The 15,208-nt window shown below is 36.5% G+C and overlaps 1 long non-coding RNA gene across 2 annotated transcripts; it reads right to left on the minus strand.

Moving 5' to 3' along the window:
• Positions 1-14,461, minus strand: LOC138423439 (uncharacterized). Of its 2 annotated transcripts, XR_011250260.1 has the most exons (6): positions 13,930-14,461; positions 11,605-11,672; positions 10,973-11,053; positions 5,369-5,443; positions 2,375-2,423; positions 1-366 (listed from the first exon to the last, which is right to left on the minus strand). It is a non-coding gene; the product is annotated as an uncharacterized lncRNA (long non-coding RNA). The 2 variants fall into 2 exon arrangements; XR_011250259.1 differs by lacking the exon at positions 2,375-2,423 and having other exon boundaries at positions 13,930-14,450.
• Between the last annotated feature and the right edge of the window lie 747 nt (positions 14,462-15,208).

Genomic DNA, 15,208 nt, shown 5'->3' on the forward strand with positions numbered 1-15,208 from the left:
TTTTAAAGTGTTAGAAATTTTATTAAAGTTAACATTCCACAAGGTCATACTCATACAAATCAAACTGAAAAAATTCCAGGCATACAAACTATCATCTGTTAATAATGTGCCATCTTTTTCTCCAAATGTCAAAAATATTAACGATACAAAAAGTCTCTAGAAAGTGAAATTCACTGTCCATTTGTGCTGTTAAGAAACCTATATCTTCATTCATTTCATGAAATCCATGTTAAAAGAACCCTGTCTTGGTTGTATAATATCACAGCACTCTTGTATTAATCCATTTTTCTCAATTCCCCATAGTGGACTGCCATCTTGATTTCTCAGTGGTAGGGTCCATTTGAGACTCTTCAAGCTGACTGGGTGCTTGATGGAAACATTAAAAGAAAAAAAAAATGCTGTTGGAATATCAACAATCATATTCCTTCAAACAGACAACATCTACCCACCTTGAAGATAAGCTTACCATACATAATGCTTTAATAATTTTGTAACAACTTTAAACTCTAAAATTGTATTATATTAAGTTGCACGTGCTGCACAGACAACTTCTCCTTGAGAGAAGGATGGCAAAAACAGCACACCAGTAACAAAATTCCTTTACTGTCACAGATACAGAGTAACCATAAAAATGTGGCAGTGAAGAGTCACATTTTCAATAGTTAAATGTTGTTATACTATCTACATGAGAAATGGAAACAAAAATTCAAATCCAACAATTCTGGAAAGCTAAAGTACAGCAACACTATGGATTCTAAATCTCAATGCAGAAAACTTTCCAAGCTTCTTCAAATAAAACTAAATATGGAAAAGAATCTTAAAGAATTAAAAAAAGGAAAAAAACCAAAGCAGTGGATCATAGCAGTTGTCTGGTGCAACAGATCTTAATTTTGCAAAGGTAACACAAATGGACACGGATAATCTTGAGCTACATACATGAGAATGCAGGAAACACATTCACTAGAAAACAAAATGATCCAAATGCAGAGTGTCTGCCTGTCTTATTTGATGTATCAGATTTCAAATTCAATACAAAATAAAATTATCATTTCAAAAACATCAAATATTCCTCATTAAAAAAAAATAATTGCTTAAATAATTTGAACTAAAGGAATTAAGGGAAGTCAGGGGATTTTACCATTAAATAAATGGCCCGAATTCATCATGATCAAACACAGCTAGAAAAATAAGCTTTAACTCTAATCTTCTCTATACATTTTGCAGCTCTCAAACTAAATTTATAGCAATAAAGTCTGGATGACTGACTTGGAATTTATTAAATACAAGGGCGTTTTTTGCTCATTAGGTAGTTAATACATTCATTCCAAAACTGTAAGGATTCATTGTTGCTGTTGTCTACTATATACAGTACAAAAATCTACTGAATAAATCACATGATTAACCAAGAGATATCACCACTCATTAAACAGATACTGAAAATGAGTGTCACAATATCAATAAACACCAAACGAAAGATATTTCTCCCAAATGTTTTTGCCGATATCTCTCCAGCCTAAAAGGAAAACTAAAAATAACTCATTTATTTCCCAGATCAGTAAAATAGCTTCCACTTGAATTGTTCATTCCTTAAAATTAAGGGACATATATCTCTATATTAAAGTAAAAAGATGAAAACCTTCATTCCTCTTGATTAGTTAATTATAAACCAATTTCTCAAACTGTTACAATGAAGGATCAAGCTCTAAATGAAGTTTGGAATGTAAATACTATTATGATGAACAGTGACATTAATGCATTGATATCAAGTTACAATCATTACAATAGCAATAGGTGCAATTTATTCAATCTAGTGGGCTAAGTGACAAACTCAGTGCTTCATACTCTCCTGCCACAAGGCAAGAGGCAAAATCCATTCTTGACACTATGTAAAATATTAAAGCCTTATTAAAAAAATTAAAACCATAAAGATTCACAAGGAAGCCAAATGATATTAAAATCATATCAAAATTAAATAACAGAATGCATCATCTTGTGTGACAAAAATAGAGATTAAAAAATATACAATCATCATATTTAAGATGGTAAAAAGCGGGGGAGGGTGGGAGGGGGAGGTGAGTGGGATGAAGAAAAAGATTGGTACTAGAAAAGCCATGATCAATCTGCATTCCTATGAAGCCAATCAAAACCCAGAGAGTGAGCATTCTGTTAATAAGCAAAAGAGCTAAGTCAAGCATTCAGAGCACTTAAAAGAATAGTCAAGGATTTCAAGGAATTTCAATTTCTTACAAAAATTAAATTTGAAAATAAGTAAAGTTAAAAAAGTGAAAAGGTATGCATGAGTTGAGCCTGGAAATTTCATTGGTAACTAAATTCAGTTCTTCATCTGTAAAACAGAAGTAACAGTAGTACCTACCTTATGTAGCAGTAGTGGTGAAGATTAACATTTATAGCTTTTACATTACCTGGCATATAGAAAGACCTCAATAAATATTAGTTATTACTCCAATATACCAGAGTAACCAAAGTACCTGAGGACCTACAGACTAACCTTAATGAATCAAACAATTTATATTCCAACAGTCATGGTATCTCTGTAAAACCTATAGGGTCCTGGGGTCAACTATTTAAAAGACAAAAACAATTTCTGCTTTAAAGAGAATTTAATGCCACATTTGGAAAAGGAAATGGCAACCCACTTAGGTATTCTGGCTTGGAGAATCTCACGGACAGAGGAGCCTGGTGGGCTACAGTCCATTGGATCACAAAGAGTCCAACATGACTGAGTGACTAACACAATGCTAATGTTGCATTAAAATAACATCAGTACAGAAAACTGAATAGGGTTTAGTATTAAAGCTCTACTACTCCATATCTTTTCAGCAATTTGTGGATTACTGCAAACATACTGAAGAGATGATGGTTTGATCCAGAATTCCATCATCAAACATACTAGCTTCAAGCTAATACTATGAAAAGGTAAGAGAATTTTCCCACAATCATGGTCACTTACACCTTTTTTTGTTTGTTTTAAATTGCTTGTTCTAAGTCAGTTCTAGACAAACTTTTATGGTGAGAAGGTAGTACTGCTGCTACTGCTGCTAAGCTGCTTCAGTTGTGTCCAACTCTGTGCAACCCCATAGATGGAAGCCCACCAGGCTCCCCCATCCCTGGGATTCTCCAAGTAAGAACACTGGAGTGGGCTGCCATTTCCTTCTCCAATGCATGAAAGTGAAAAGTGAAAGTGAAGTCGCTCAGTCATGTCCAACTCTTAGCGACCCCATGGACTGCAGCCCACCAGGCTCCTCTACCCATGGAATCCTCCAGGCAAGAGTACTGGAGTGGGGTGCCTCTTAAAATCCCCAAGTACTGTACAGCCAGAAATTAAAAACATAATATTGAACAAGAAAATTTTAAATTCTAATTCAGTAGATTTGTTTAAAAAAACATTGGGATACTGTGAAATGAGTTGTTAGTTGAAATGCAAGCAAGTGATTCATTACTGATGTGTTTTAAGAGAGGTTCCCCTAAAATAAACCATTTCCTTACCTCTACTTCTTAGCAAATCCCCATTTTAAAAGTAACAAAACATGTGGGGGACATGGAAGAGCACAAGGAAAATGATGAATGACTCAATTTTTTAAACAAGTGGTTCTAATAAATGCTACAATTTGTTAAAATTCAAAGACTTAATGCAAAATAGTAGGACAAATTGGTACAAAATTACAGTAAGAAGGAGAAATTGATCATTATCATCACATAATTAATCTTCTTGGTACTTATGTCATAATTTCAATCTTCTTTGCACAGCCTTTAAATTTGAAAATATTTAATAGTGAATTCACATATTCTGTCTTATTACCAAAAACAGCTTGACTCCTCAATAGGATTAAAATACATTAACAAGTCTGGGTCCTAAATAAGGTGGACATTCAAGAAACAAAAGCAGCCAGCTGTTGTTCAGTGTTAACTATGCTGTTCAACTATGAGGGCTAAGAAAATTAAAAGTTTTATTATCAGATCTTCCCCATCATCCCTATTACTTTAAAAGTTGACTACATGTTCATCAAAGATTGAAAGTTGTGGTTTCTTGTAAGTTTTAAGCTTTTACTGAGTCAAAGTTTAGTATTCAAAGCATATCTAAAAGTTACTATTTAAAGCATTATAAACTTAATGAATCTCCCTTCATTTTTAGTTTAGACTCAAAACACTAGTTGACAAATGTTTAACAGCAACTATATACATTAAATTAACAAGTATTTACTGAGCACCCACTATGTGCCAGGCAATTAAAATAGAAGGCATGAAGTCAATAAATTATACTACATTAGGTAAGTTTTCATCTTTGTCCTCACCACCCCCCATTAAAAAAAAATTTTCACTATTTTACAGGTCCTAGTCACCATTTATATAATAGAGGTTCAAACAATAATGAGAAACAGATTATCATATAGAATCTAGATATGCAAATGTGATTCAACAACCTTTTAATAAAACAATTACTAAATAATTATCATACTAAAAAGTTTTGTCAAAAATAAACATATCCATTTGAGAATTCATCCAAATTCATTTATACAGTCCCACCACTCTTTCCCCACTATTTCTCAGATGGTGAGTTAGAAATTCCATAGTAGTAACCAAACCTTCTACACTATCAAGGCAATAACCCAGTGTAAAAAGAACTTTTTGTTGGGCTTTCAAGTTTAAGGAAAGCTCATGATTACTTCATTTATTTGAATTCGTAACAATGAAATCCAGTAAAAAGTATGCTCTATTACCAAGAGAATTCAAGGGCTTCTGAGTTCTATATATGTAAAGCTGACAAAAAACAAGGATCCAGAATAAGCTAGGTTTCCTTAAAGTATTCAGTGGTTTGTGGCCATTAGCTACAACTACTCTCTACTCAGTAGCTCTCAATAAAGTAGACACAGAATATGTGTAAATGAAACAGCACAGCTGTGTTCTAATAAAATTTTATTCATAAAAACAGAGGGCAATTTACAAACACCTAGATCTACGGTGCAGGTTTTATTTTGGCTGCACTGTGCATGTGGCCTCTTATTTCCTTGACCAGGCATCAAACCCTTGCATGCTGCAGTGGAAGCCCAGTCTTCACCACTGGACCATCAGAAGTCCTAGGTATAGTATTAAAAGCATATTCAAATATGATTTCTTGCCATTTAAACTTTGCCTGAACCTAAGTTAAAAAGGCAGAAAATAATAAAAGGTTGGAGTAAAGTAGTAAGATTTTAATAAACCTGGTACACATCTCACCGTATGGGTTTATTTTTGTACTGTTTTGAACCTCACTAAATCCCTGTTTTTATAGACTCATTTACTTAAAATTTCCAAAGTCATATTTAAACTTAAAGAACAGATTAAACATGTAAATTGAGTAAAAACTTACTAAATGCTTCCACCAACATCTATTTCACTTCGGTGTAGAGGCCCCTTAGGTAATTCAGCTTCAGGATTCATACTCCTGCAGAAAGCAAAAGGAATATAATTTTATGTACAGAAACACAAAAATAGATTTGGAAATTTCAACATCTTATCAGAATCAATGACCAGATATGTATTTATAAAGACAGTTCCAAAAGATCAAAAGTTCTAATCCAGAGAATCTTTAATCTGAATGCTCAGAACTTCATCTGTAGAATGTTACCATAAAAACACATGTTAAGTCTCAGTCCCCAAGAACTTCCTAGGTAAAAATTTGGGCTCCCTAACAGGCAGTCATGGTTGTTAAAATAGCTGTTTAACAGAGCCAACCTTACTCCTCAACAGAAGTACTTTACCTTCTGGTCCTTCATCTAACCTGCTTTCAACATTTCTAAAGGAAAACTTCCACTTCCAACCTGGCAGGGCCACGCTTCTCAGTCTTCAGTATTACTATACCATCATGAGCCTTAATCAACACTATTCTTGGATAGAAATCTTAAGCATAATTTCCAACTTTTCTTTACTACTAGTTAAATGGACCTACTCAGCACTTGTTCAATCAGTAAGTCTTGCTGGACCCTGAACCCATGAACTGCAGCATGCCAGGCTTCTCTGTCTATCACCATCACTCTGAGTTTGCTCAAACTCATGTCCACTGAGTTGGTAATACCATCCAACCATCTCATCCAGTCACCCCCTTCTCTTCTTGCCCTCAATTTTTCCCAGCATCAACACTAACCCTCTCTAAAGTATGCGGCTTGATAAGAATACCATACCCATACTTTTCACTGGTTAGACTGAAATACTTCACCAACATGGAAGACAATGTTTCTCTATCTCGAGTAAATTTTTGAGAATACAGGTATATACTTTTTCCCGTCACTCCTGTGCCAAAGTATGATTATAATAATCAAAACAATGGCAAGAACTATCCAAAATGCTTTGTTTAAAACTTCAATTATGAAAAAGTACCAATTTAAGAATTTTTAGAAAGTAAAATAAAGTTTAAGATTTAAGCAACAACTAAACTACCTAAATGTTTTCCAAGACCAAGGTTTCCAATTTTCAAATTATAAAGCAAGTTCCTGATAACTTTACCAAAACTCACTAATCATTTTGACTATTCATATCCAAGAAATATTGCAAACATCTGCTTCAAAAATTTTTCTAAGATCAAGGTGCTAAAATTTCCTCCTAACAAGTTAATAAAATGAAGCAATTAACAAGAAACACAGCATTATAAGCTTCCAAATTTAACCTGACCTTATATAAAGAAGGCCGGAGAAGGCAATGGCACCCCACCCACTCCAGTACTCTTGCTTGGAAAATCGAAAGCTGCAGTCCACGGGGTCGCTGAGGGTTGGACACAACTGAGAGACTTCACTTTCACTTTTCACTTTCATGCATTGGAGAAGGAAATGGCAACCCACTCCAGTGTTCTTGCCTGGAGAATCCCAGGGATGGGGGGAGCCTGGTGGGCTGCCGTCTATGGGGTCGCACAGAGTCAGACACGACTGAAGTGACTTAGCAGTAGCAGTATATAAAGGCAGCAGTTACTGAACAAAGATAAATCCTAAATCAATCAAGTAAAATAAGTTGATTTAGTCCCTGAGCAGGGCAGGAATGACTTAAGGGAATATCCATGAAAGAAATGTCTGAGGAAAACTCTTCAGCTTATTTAAGAAAAGCTCTCTACCAGTACAAGTATGTGGTTCAGAGTGCTCACTCCATGAAATTCAGATGAGAAGCTGGATCACACTTTGCACCACAACAAACAAAAAGTACTGACACTAATGTAATCAACCACTCAATCTCCTTTCCAAAACCTAACAAAGCCTTCCTTTACACGGAGACCTGGGAATGATCCCTGGGTTGGAAAGATCCCCTGGAAAAGGGAATGGCAATCCACACCAGTATTCTTGCCTGGAGAATTTCATAGACGGTGTAGCCTGGCGGTCTACAGTCCATGGGGTTGCAGAGTCAGACACAACTGAGCCACTAACACAAGCTAAGTTCACCTTAAGCAGACTACCAACTTTGATAATTTTGCTCATATTCCTATCTATCTTTAATATGTTGCAGTAACAAGGATCCTCATTTAATATGAAATTAAAGGTATATTATGATTGCTGATCATTCTATAGTAGAACGCAAAGATGACTTTAGTGTAGTCTTACATTAACACTAGGCCATCTGTGCTTTCCTTACATTTGATTGTCATCTTTTGAAGTCCTCAAAACCATCTAACATCTTAAGAATAAAACTTGAGAACACTGTCAAATGTAAGAAATTTTTCACAAAAATAAGGTACTAGTGGTAAAGTCATCAAGTCATAAGAACTCTCACAGCTCATAAACCATTAAAGTTAAGCAAAATATTTTGCTTGATAACCTAAATTAAAATGATTTTGACTACTCTGTAATATATATTAAGGATATAATTGCTTGTTTGGGAAATATTCAATTTCAAATAACTCAAAGAAAGAAGGCTTGTTTTCCAAAACAGTGGATTATCCAGCTTCACACAATGTATAAATCAAATTGTTGGAGTAAACATGCTTCTTAGAAGTTATATAAACATTCAAATCACAGTTTTTATTTGTAAAGTTCAGAATATCCTTGAATTTAAATTGTCATGGTTAATTATATTCAGAAATAACAGTCAATTTGACAATTAAGTGTGCTGAGCCACTTAACCTGGAAGGGAAAGGTAGCTGAGAAAGAGAATATTTATCTCTGAAATACAGTTGTATTCAGAGAAATTATATAGGTTATGCCAAGCATGTAAGCTTTATAATAATGATGGTCAGCTGCAAATATTACATTTAATACATTAATCTTTAAATTATTTAATGAAATAATTAGGAAAAAATTCAAAACGCTTTCATTGTAGCATTCTAAATCTCTATTTTTTAAAGACACTTCTCCATTATGTCTGCATTTATACTATTTATTAATAGTTTAGAACCCCTAAAATTAAGAAACAGCTTCCCTGGTGGCTCAATGGTCAAGAATCCTCTTGCCAATGCAGGAGACGCAGGTTCCTGGGTCGGGAAGATCCCCTAGAGAAGGAAATGGCAACCCGATCCAGAATTCTTGCCTGGGAAACCTCATGAACAGAGGAGCCTAGCAGGCTATAGTCCATGGGGTCGAAAAGAGTCAGACACAATCTAGGGACAAAACCACCATCAAAATTAGGAAAGTCAAGTATACTACTGGCCCAGGTCTCAAGTTATTCAAATAACTTCAACACAAAATAACATCTACAATTTGCAATGCAAAAATTATAAAAACTGCTCTCCAGTTTAAGAGACTTAGACACACTATTATTTTTACCGCACAATTTAAGAGCAAACTGGTGTGAGACTGGAAAACTCCAAATATTTTATACAAATGAGGAAGACTAAAGCCCACAGTGAATAAAATGTCAAGATTACAGAACTAATTCACATAAGAAGCTGAGTCTCCTCTCTGCTGAATCAGTTATTCTTTCCATTCTTTCACACACCTCTCATTAATGGAGAAGATGGAGATATCCCCAAGTTATCTTTTTTTCCTCTCAACAAAGAAGAAAATCAGAGTAAACAAGGCAATTTAATTGGTTGTCCACAGTCCAAATTTTTAAATAATCAAGAAACTGTGAACAATAGTAAACTAAGCTTGAAAGAAAATTTATATTCAAAATTACCTATTTCATATCATCTAGCCTCTAATTATAATGCAGTAGTTCATGAAAGCCTTTTGTTAACTATGGGCATGGCTTCCTTCATTATCTGTGGAACACCAGGGAATTTTTTAAACAGTTGTTGCCACAATGATAAACACAATGGAATTCAATCTCAAACCTGATCAGGTTATTTTGATTCAAGAATTCAAAATGTTAAAATAAAACAAATATTTAAGTATTTGTAACTTTGACTCAAACAGAAAATAGTAATAAACTAAAAAAATTTTTGATGAAATATAGTAACTTAAAAGAATGGAATCTTTGGTTTTATTTGCTCTCACGTATTCATTCTTTTTGTCTACCAGAAATATGGCCAATTTTACAAACCTGGCTCAGCAGCAGATTTCAAAACACTGACCGTATTATTACGAAGGTCAAAGGACATGCAGATCTTTTTAAAATGTGACTTATTAAAATCTTTCATTTTGTTGGTGATAAAAAGGAAAACTGAACTCCACCATGTTAATTTAGGAATTTCTATATCATTTAAAGTATTTTTATAATGATTAATACTAGACAAAAAAATTAAAACCTCCATTTAACATTTTAATCTTAAAGTCTTTTTTTTTTAAATTTTATGGATTCAAATTACAACTTTGGTAGTCTATTATTAGTCACTGCCAACTTCTACTTAAACTTACCCTAAACTTCACATACATTTGTGTCTTAAGAAGCTCAATTTTCAATTTTTACAACAGTGTCCAAGCACATCTGAATGCCAAAATAACATCCTATCATTTACAAGAAGGAACCCCTAACTTTGATATTTGTATTAAAGACGCTTGGGTAGAAAGATGCCTTGACTCTACATATATGACATCTTTAAAACATTACTGTTAAAGGTCTAACATTTGCTTTCTTTCGTACATTGTAATAAACACAGATTTGACCAAACTGCAAAAGGACCAAAAAGCAAAAATTAAGCTAAAAGAAATAAAAATATTACCTGTATCATCTATTCGAATCAACAGAATAAGCTAACACCAACGATAAATTATCCACAAGAATTATAAGAAAAAATGCAAACCCGTCCTTATATAAATTAATTGGTTATTTGACTATCCTTAATATTTCCCAAGGTATCTCATTATATTCCATATTTCCTCTGGTAAATCCCTTGCTAACATCACTTGACATTAATCTCCACATTCAGTGTTAAGGAGTAAGAAATTATTCCTGAAAACTCTGTACATATTTTTTTAATTCATGTATCTAATTTTAGGATATCAAAATATCATATACACGTTAAATTAATCCTTCCTTTCAAGCTCTAAAGACTTACTAAGCTATAGGTAACAAGTCTCTATAGTCACATCATTTTAGTTTCCTGTAAAATAACTTATTTTTCTACCTGCTTGGGAAGAAAGACTCACAAAAATAGGTAAAATGACTATTTTAAATCCACTAAATAATAACTAGACTACGAAAGGGTCTACTTAATTTTTGAAATGCAGTTCTTTTAAGAATTGTAAGATCTGCAGATACAAAAATTCTACGCCATTTCTAAAACATAATCTGTATCACCAAAAAAATGGCTGAAGAATGTACATTTCAGATTGTAAAGATGATGACTCAACTTCTGATTTAACCATAAATCTAAATCACCATTTAATTGAAAAGTACTGAATGTCTCACAGCTGATATAAATTACATGTACCAACTGTTTTAACATTAGCACAAAACTGCTTTGATATAAGGAAATGTATTTGACGGGCTTTTTCTCATCCCTTTTTCGAGACTAAGTCTACAATTTATGTCACATTGACAACCTTTACTGATATTTTCCTATTCAAATGTTGGTAGCTATTAAGACTTCATATGTTGGGTAAAAACATTTACTTACCTGCTATACAAAACAGAGACTATCACAAAGATTTATCCTCAAGGATAAAATTCCACGGTCTCAGTCTTCAAAATGGCATACCTTTTGGGGGGGGGGGAAGAAAACAATATTCTAAACAATTCATTGATGGAACCACCAAAAGCCAAGTAGGAATACATGTTTTTAAAGTTCTTATTTCATGAAAGAAACAAAAACTAAAATCTATGCTCACAAAACTCTAATTTTTAAAACATTCTCCCCTAAAATGTTAATATGAAAAGTAACTACATTGAATTTTCCAATGAACTTATTTAATATTAAAAGATTAAAACTGTTTGCACAGTATATTAGGCAGCAAAAAAGAAAAAGCATATCTTTGGTTTATGGTTTTCCTCAAAGTATAATCAGTCTTTTTCTTGGTCCCAAAATTAAACAAAGGCTTAAAGGACCTTCAATATTTTAAACTATTCAAAAGGCACATTAAGTTACAATAGCTATGCACATAATACTTCTCAATGAAAAGGTTTAAAGATTCTGTAAAATTATTTCAGATACTTACTCATAATCAGTATCAAAAATATAAATTAACAAAGAAAATAAAAACCTAATAAGCTTACTTTTATGTCAAAGTAGTAACATTTACCCATTCTTACCTCAAATAAAACAGCGTATTTGTTCAGAATCATCGTCAACCAAATTTAATTTTAATCTTGTAAGTTACCTTAAAAAAAAAGAAAAGATAATATCAGTGTTGTGATTTTTGAACAATTCTTGGCCAAAGTTTCAGTGTGATGAAACAATGAGAAAATATTCCAGAGACATGATCACTGGATAAATTCAAGAAGATGGCTTATCAACATGCTACCTGTACATTTAAGGTTGCAGTTATTTATCATAGTATCTATCACTCTTTGTTTTCCTCATCTTTTGGGTGCATACATAAATATTATAGATAAGGCATTGAGATTAAAAAAAAAATTCTCATCTTTGGCAAGGTTTAAGATTATGACCTTGTTTTCATTTTTATTTTTCTTTTATGCCAACCAATACAGAAAAACAAAGAAGTTTACCATTTGTAAAGATTGAAATAATCTTAAATTTTCTTTACTATCTAGAACCACCTTTTACAAGAAACGACCAATTAAAAATTAACTCCAGGAGAAATAAGTGAAGTTAAAATGGCTACTGGTTACTCTAAATTTTTAAACCACAAGTTATTTGATCTCACCAAGTGGGATATTAGCTTTGTCTTTAAAGCAAATCTAAAACATGTACTATCTATGATCTTTATTCAATTTCAAACTGAGGTCTCTAACATTTTCAGTCTCCCTTCCCCCATTTCTCATGTAAAAAGATCTTATGAGGTTAAACAACTAGCAATTATTTTGCATTTTGCTAATTAGAGGATTCTGAAAAACTAGATTCAGAATATTAATATAAAACGACTTGCAGTGTTCAAAAATTTCAAAAAACGTTGGTTTGAAAAACCAAAACGGTTAAAACAACAGTCTGTAAAATCAAGATATGCGCAACTGATGTAACGTGTAGCAGTATATGAATGCTATTCGGAAAATAAAACAATTTCACTAACAAAAATACCCTCAAAAACATTAAAAAATACAACAGTACCTGTGATTTTACAAGTACTACGTAAATCTGCCCAACACTATTTTTACGTAGATCTTCACCTCCACAGCAACACACGACCTACCGCAGGACGAAGACAAATATATTCTAAAATACACAAAGGTTTGTGCATTTGTGGTTTGTTCTTCAAATCACTAAACTTAAATTCCCTCTCAGACAATGTTTCAAATTTCTAGATTGTACAGGGGACTCTACAAATTTTTAAAACAACATAATACACTATTAAAATACTGTTCCATTTTGAGCATAACTGGATTTTTATGCATGCAACAAATATGGCTCCTCTTCATCGCCCATTACCGAGCAATCCTACTTCAATATTTACACTACGAGAAAGTAACTTCACAAAGGGATTTGGTGTCTGAATATTCCTTTGCAAAAGTTTTGTCGACCACAGCTTGTGAGGATATATATCATTTTTTAAAATAATCAAACGACGAACTTAAACTTTCAAAAGTCTAGGAACTGACCCAAGTATCTCCTAACATTCAGGTGTGGTATAACGGCTCCTTATGACCTTTTTAAAAGTACCCCAACAGTAGATTTAATCATTGTTCAAACAACAGAATGTCAAACAATCTTGGCGTAATTACTCAGTAAAATAAACTACCTTAATCAAACGTCATCGTCTAGCACCGTAATTATAATCTATTTCCATTAATCAGCCCTGACGACATAGTAAACTTCGCTTCTTAATTTTTGAAATACCAGAAGCACTCCTCCAACTTGCATTTTTAAAAAGACAACCTTAACGTCAATAAAGGGTTGAACAAGCAGCAACTACCTTTTCATCTGTAACACTGCAGCCGTTTTCAAAATCGGCTTGGAAAGAGTTAAAAGCCAACACCCAAAAGGAAAAAAAAAAACACAAGTTTTTATTTTTTGTTGTAACGTAGTCAGGGTTCCATTGTTCTTTTAAATTCGACCACGAAGATGTGTTCCCACCTCACGGGAAAGGGGTTAAAAAAAAACTCCCCAGTTGGAAGGACATGAAAAGGGGATTCTTTTTTCCTTACCCTAAATATCAAAATAACTCACCAGGACAGACGGGGGCTCTCCTCGCACGGTCGCCGCCGCCGCCCCTTTCCCCGCGGGGCCGGTCCGGGCAGCGAGAAGGCCCCCCGCCCGCCGCGGGGTCTGCAGCGGGGGCCCGCGCCCCCAGCCCCCGGCCCCGCGGCGCTTCCCGCCCGGAGAGCCAGCGAGCGGCGCCGCCGGGGGAGAGCCGGCCCGCGAGGCCCTGCCCGCCGCCCCCTCCTGCTCGCGCGCTCAAGGACATTTTGCTTTTCCTCCCAAGGACAAAGGACAATAAAAGGAGCCGGGGAGCCACTCACCGGGTCCGAACGCCGCGGCCGACCCCTCCTGGTCGCCTGCACCCGACTCCCGCGCCAGGGCGCCCGCCCGAGCCTCCCGCCCGTACGGGTCGGGCCGCCGGGGCCCCGGGGAGCCTCGGCGGCCGCTGCCGCAGCGACGCTCTCCGCGTCGTGGGCCCGGCCGCCCCGGGCGCCTCTGCCGCGGGCTCCCAGCCCGGCGCGCGGCCCGCCTCGCCCCCCAGCCACGGCCGCTTTGCTCCCGCGGGTCTGCGGGCCGCCCGGGAGGAGGTCCTCGCCGGCCGGCGGGCTCCGCGGCCGCGGCGGAACGCCTGACAGCTCGGGGTGCTGCTGCCTCTCCGGCCATCTTGTGCCGTGTGTGTGTGGTGTCTCTCTCCCGTCTCCTCTCTCGGCTCTACTCCCTCCTCCTCCTCCCCCCCGCCCCACACACCACACAACATGGCCTCTTCGCTGCGGCGGCGGCTGCTGCGGCGGCGGCAGCAGCTCCGCCGCGTTCCTGCCCGCTCCCCTCCCCCATTCTCCCCGCCTCCCGCCCGCAGCCCCAGGTAAGCAGTACGCATGAGCGCCACCGCCCGCCCGTCGCGGCCATTGGCTCCTCGAGCTTCCTGCCACCCCCTTCCCGGGGAGAGGCCTCACGCACGCTCGCAGGCGTCTTCCTCCCGCCTAACAACAACCACTTGGAAACTATTGGCTAATTCTGACCCCACCCCTTCAGCTGCCTCCCCTTGGATAGGCTGGCCTTAATGCCACTCACCTTCTGTAGGTGTCTCGGGTTTTCTTGAGGGGTCCCAGCCAGCGATTGGCTGACGATGGAACATTTGGTTTGGAGCTGGTTTGTTGGTTTGCGCCCCGCAGTGCGGACCCCTCGGAGAAGGCTAGGGGGGGTCCCAGGCGCGGAATAGGCTAGGCCAGTATTATTAGTACAGTGTCCTAGAGATGGGGACTTCGCCCTTGGAAAAAACTTGGAATTCGGTGTTTTTGACTTCAGATTTTTGTCTTTTTTTTTTTAATTTAAAAAAAAAGGAAAATGACTGACAGGATGACGGGCAAACAAGATGCAGGTTCATAGCCCTTGGGCAACAGCCATTTCTCCTCAACTGTAGAACTCAAGATTTGTCTTCTAAACAACCCAGCGTTCCCTAAAGGTCAAAGAATTAGAGCCAAGTGATTTTTCAACCAGCACATCCCCCTAGCCAAGCATCCTAATTGAGATGCCACTTATTTGAGAGTTTGTAAGCTTCTTGTTGACCGTTTATTAAAGTGTATTATTATGCACATTGTC

This window comes from Ovis canadensis, chromosome 18, assembly GCF_042477335.2.
Source record: "Ovis canadensis isolate MfBH-ARS-UI-01 breed Bighorn chromosome 18, ARS-UI_OviCan_v2, whole genome shotgun sequence".
Classification (NCBI taxonomy): domain Eukaryota; kingdom Metazoa; phylum Chordata; class Mammalia; order Artiodactyla; family Bovidae; genus Ovis; species Ovis canadensis.